We start from the raw sequence: 6,124 nt of genomic DNA on the forward strand, positions 1-6,124 counted from the left end.
ATTGTATCAAAATTAAACAACAAATCAAGATAACCACTTCAATGATATCAAGCATTTGATGTAAATTGACAACAACAAATAATTCATTTTTATACCTACAATAAAAAAGAAATTAGCAAAATGAAAACAAATAAAGAAAGAATATTCAAAATATAAACAATCTTACTTCACTAAGAATTCATCCTCTTCACCTTGACATAATAGATTTAACTTTCCATGAACTTACTTTTGAGCAACACGAAAAACATCACTCATAATTTTGAAAATGAAAAATATATTGGAACTTAGAACTTTTATACACACTCACACTATATTTTACAATGAGATAGAATGATTCTCAAGCTAGCACAAGGCCTCTATTTATAGGCCAAATGAGAGAAAGGGTCAAAAATTCTATTAATGCAATGTAGTTGTAATAGTAGTCTTTGTCTCCTCCAACTTCAATTCCATGTCCCTTCTTTCAATGCTTTGTTCCACAACTTTAATCACCGAATTTGACTCAGCTCAAAACAGCAAACATGTGGGAAATTTTCTGTAGATGAATTTGGCTACTTGGTTCACCTCATTTTGTTAAATATTGAAATAGTTATGATTTTTTTACTATATGCTGGTCATGGTGAAAGTAAATTTGTCCTCCTTTTGATATTTTCACAATTTGATCATCTTAACCAACTTTTTAGGCAATCATGTCTTCTGCAAAGTTGTAGATAATTTCTCAAGGATTACAAAAATGTTTGAATCACCTCCATTTAAATTTTCTAGCTTGAGTTATCATTATTTTACCAACACATAGAAAACCTGAAAATAAAACATATTTAGTAAGACATTTAAATATAAACACAAAATATTAAAATAACATAATTTTATAATTTTAATGAAACTTAAATTTTGAAATATATGTTTTAACATATAATAAATTATTAATTTTAAGTTTCATCAATATTCTTCATTTCCCCTTCAGAAACACAGCAAGAAAGAATCGAGAAAAGCTCTGTGACATTCTCAAGTTTTCTTGAATCTTAAACTTTTAGTTTGGCAAGATCTAACCGTCCAATTTTCGATTCGAACATATTTCCGTGCTCTTCTCGTCAAGAACTTAACAAGGATGTAAGTTGTATCGATTTCTAGCATGGTTCAGAATTTATGTGTTGGAAGAATTATCATTTGATTCCTATTATGTGTTCTTGCGATATTGGTAATGGTAGAATCGAAAACAGATCGAAGAACGGATATCGTATGAGAACTACGAAAAGAAAGGTATAAATCAATGGTAACCCGGGATTGATAACTTGAGTAAGAGATAACTTGGGTTTTCCAAAACCACATACTTATTTGTTATTGTTTTAATACCTTTGTATTCTTTGAATGTATATGCTTATTCTATTGATTTATAGAAAAGCAGAGAATAGAAGATAGATATTGAGACAGAGTCTTTGGCAGAGGTGCCAAGTCACTATATCGTGACAGAGTCTTTGGCAGAGGTGTCAAGATACTGGACGTTTGGTTTATATCGATGTGCTTAGGAGAAGATCAAATCCTATTGTAGAGACTCGATATAGTGGACCAAAGTCCGGGAATAGGAACGTACCGCCACCTCGAATGGGAGAGTAGGTGGGAGACTTGTTACGTTCTTATTCAAACCGGGATCCCTAGACTAGATAAAAGTCGATAAGAGTTTGACCTAGAATCGAGTCAAATATTAAGAGTTCAAGAGTTTGATTTAAAACTTTGTACAGAGTTGACTTACAGATTTGTATTTATGATGTGTTCATAGATTATGATATATGTTGTTTCATACATGCCTTATGCTTTGATATATAATTATATGAATTGCATGTATACATTGTTTATACTAGGAATATAATTCTCACCGAAGTTATCTGGCTGTTGTTGTGTTTGTATGTGTGCATGACAACAGGTGGGACAGGATCAGGGTCAAGAAGAGGTTGAAAGATCGAGATTAGAGTGGTGATTCAGACTTAGAAGTAGAACTAGTTGTACAACTCTGATATGTAGTTGATGAACACTAGTTTGTATGATTTCGTTTGAACATGTTTTGTATTGTAAATCATGTTGTAGCTATTGAACTTGATTTTGTTCAATAACTAAAATGAAGCATAACTTGTTATAAGATTTTATACACTCCTTTAATAAAAAAAAAATTTAGACCTAGTTATATAATTGATCCATTTAATCCCAAAGAATGATTAAGAATTGAATTAGTGTCCGGGTCCCCGCAGGAGTAATATTCAGTCTTTTGATGAAGGTTTCAGATATGAATGAATGTGTAGCTCCCGAATCTAGTAGTGCATAGGTAGCTACACCCTTGAACGATAATCCTCCCTACGGCGAAAACGTCTTGTAAATCTTTTCGTGTTGAAGCTTAAATAATTTCTATCATTAATTCTCCCAAAGTTAGTTGAAGATTATGCATTGAACTTAAGCATTTCTGGAAAAATTGTCTTTTAGCCCTTCAATTTTTTTGAAATTTGCATCTGAGTCCCAAATTTTTGGATATTTGCAATTTAATCCTAGTATTTTTTTTTCAAAATTTTACAATTTGATCCCTTAAATTTTGAAATTTATGTTTTTGACCCTTAAGAATTCGGACATTGCATTTAGGTCCCTTGACTTTTGGTTAATTGCATTTTGGTCCTTTTAATTATCGAAAATTGCACTAAGACCCCTCAATGATTTCGCACCCTTAACAAACCCTTAAATTATGATTTTTCTTTAATTTTAGCCCTAAAACTTTTATTTGAAATATTACATACTTCATATAAATCTAAGGCTCAAAATTTCAATACCAATTTCTATGGTTTCTAAAATCATATCTTAAATTCCAATTAAAGTAGAACATGCAACCTGATTTCCACTATGTTAAATCTTGTTCCCAATTCCATTCTATTAACCAATTTAACATTTCATGCAATAATAAGCAATATAAAAATGTTAAATGACTAGGTTACCCGTGATAAGCGTAGTGTCTGATTCCCCTTCAGCTTCCTCTGCATTCATAGCATAAGCTCGCCCCATGGTGGGTGCATTCTTTTTCGGGCAATAAGCAGCTTTGTGTCCTTCTTCCTTGCATATGAAGCACTTAGTAGTACTCCAAACACATGGTCCATAGTGTAGTCGATTGCACTTCTTGCATGGTTGTCTTTCTGCGGTTTATGGTGCTGAAGATGGTGGCTTTTGTGGTGCTTGCTTCTTGACTTGACCTTGGAGTTTTTGAGGCCCTTGAGGTCTAGGAGTACCGGTATATGGCTTCTTATTTGGTTTATTATTGTTCTGATGTTGCTGCTTGTTGCGCTGTAACTCAAACTCGATGTCCTTCAAGGATTGCTCAGACTAGAATGCATAAGTAACGACAATAGTGTAATCCAAAGGACGCATCATCATAACATTTTTCCGTATTGTGGGTCATAGACCATCCATGAAGTGTCTAAGCTTCTCTTCAGCATCCCTGGCAATAAGGGGTACAAAGTGACAACCCGTATCGAACTTCTTCACAAATTCAGCAACAGTAGCGTCTCCCTGACGGAGAGGCATAAATTCCCTCTTTAATCGCCCTCTGACATCAGCAGTAAAATATTTCTCGTAGAATATCGTTTTGAATTGAGCCCAAGTAAGTGTAGCAAGGTTAACACCATGCTCGGCTCCTTCCCACCATAAAGAAGCATCATCCCTAAACAGATAAGTGGCACACCTCACACGGTCAGCATCTCCCATATCCAGATAGCGAAAGTGTACCTCGAGTGAACGAATCCAACCCTTAGCACCAAAAAGATCGGTAGTGCCAGAAAGTTCCTTTGCCCATAGCCTCCGGAACTGATCATATATATCATGCTGTGGCTTAGGTGCCTGCTGCATATGCTGTAACTGCTGCTGTTGTAAATGCTGCTCGAAGAGACGAGCCATCCCCTCTAACACACGAGTAGCAGCCATCCCCTCTCATTAACATGGGCGCGTCTAGAAGGCATTTTATCTGAATGTTTTCCAAATTTTAACGTAACCAACATGCATTTTAAATATAAGTTTTCTAATCATGTGGCATATCCTTACATATTTAGCAATTTAAGCATGCAAAGCATATATACTCAAAGGCTAGTAAACATGTATCGTAAACATATTATTCATGTCATTATGCAGGTAACATCATGTTGAATCACATAAAGCATGTAAACTTACAAATTTGAGGCATGATGACTGATCTTTCCGGCTGTGATAGTGGCACAGCCCTTTACAGGACCTTTGCTCTGATACCAACTGAAACGTCTGCTTAATCGTTTTTTAAAAAATTCCTAGAAATTTTTTTTTTCTCTCATTAATTAAGCCAACTACATATACATATACATAAAATACTTTTGCACCATTTTAAATTAAAACATCCAACTAGTATTTTAAAATCCAAAGGAAATAGTCAAAACATGAAATCGTTAAACGTTTTACAAAACCTAAAAAGCAATAAATTTGAAAAGTGTAGCCCATACTAAACCTCTCAAAAAATCTCTCAAAAGCATAAATAAAAAGTCGTAAAATCTTTAACTAAAAACATAATCTTAAATGTGGAAAGTAGAAGCACTGGTCCTTGGGTTATGTGCACCGACAGTCAAGCAAAGTCACCCATCAAGACCTCCAATATCATAATTATCAATATCAACTGCATCAATCACACCTATTCAGTCTAAAGACTCAACACATCATATCCTTGGTAGCAAGTAATACATATACAGATCACATGCAACAGCGAAAAATACTTGTACTTAAATAACATTTTTATAGTAATGCATAAATTTAAACATAAACTTCTTCGTAAACATTTTCATATCAACATATTCATATTAACATAAATTCATATTCGTGTTTGTTGAATTCAGATCGTGATTAGGTAACGTTTTGGTGATAATCTAGTACTATAAATTCATGAAAAACAATACTTGATTGAGTCCTAATCATGGCAGCTCCTTACCCAGTACAAAAACATGATTTTGGTAATCAAAAACTCAAGTTTAGAACACATGTGCATGTAGTTTCGAAAATTCAATTTGAGTGCCATGTTTTTTTAAAAAAAAAATATGCTTAAACAATTATTATGGTGTGATGATGTTTGAAGGAAAGAAATATGTGTGCCTTTGCGTATTTAACGCACGATTTCTTGTTTGACGATTGCGAAGAACGGGGTAAAATCTTACCTCGGAACTTCCTTGTAAATCTCGACTTTTCTTCCAAAATTTAGTATGTGTGTGAGCCGTGTATTTGGAGGAAATTTTGGGAGAGAAATTCTGATTTTGAGGCGTGTGATGTATGAAGGTTTTGGGTTGGCTTAATACATTATATAGTTTAATTAATTACTAATTAGGCTTAGGCCCTTTAAGGGCTTTAATTAGGCCCATTAGCCTTTAATAAAACTAGCCACCGAGGCACATGCGTTGCGTGTGTCATGAATATATGGAGCTCCATATATTAAACATTCATGACACTTAGCCATCATCACATCAAAATATTTTGTATTTGAATCTTGAAAGACAAGTGAATTCCAAAGTTTAAATAAATCTGGCAAACTAAATTTTTTACCTTACATGATATATGTAATAGCCCAACCTTTATCATGTCAATCTCTATGGTTTATTATTGTTATGATCATGTTTTATGATTTAATGGTTGAGATTATGTTAAAGAGTTATTGTTTATGGTGTTGTTTATTGAAATGAGATTAAAATGGTTACGGTTATGTTTATTGGAATAGTTGTTGGAGTTATGTTATATAATTGTGATTGGGAATAGTAATGAATGGGTAGAATAGAAAGTTGATCTTGAGCCAAATAGGAAATGAAATGGCAGAAACGATATGAAAAATGTGGCAGCAGTTGTGGTTTTTAGCATAATGTTTTATATATTGATCCAATTGATGTGAACTTACTTCCATTAAAAAGATAAGATATAAGGTTATAACTTTCATGTTTTGAGTTTTGTTCAAATCATTGTGGAAGACAAGCCAAAAGCGCCCCGAAGTGTGTCGTGTGTATCGTTGTTCTTGATATGACACATGTTGGGAGATTTAGCATAAAGCTTTACTAAATTCTTCAAATGACATGAGGTCAATTGGAGATGCAAGCCAAGA

The sequence above is a fragment of the Primulina huaijiensis genome, chromosome 12, assembly GCF_012295235.1.
Source record: "Primulina huaijiensis isolate GDHJ02 chromosome 12, ASM1229523v2, whole genome shotgun sequence".
Classification (NCBI taxonomy): Eukaryota; Viridiplantae; Streptophyta; class Magnoliopsida; order Lamiales; family Gesneriaceae; genus Primulina; species Primulina huaijiensis.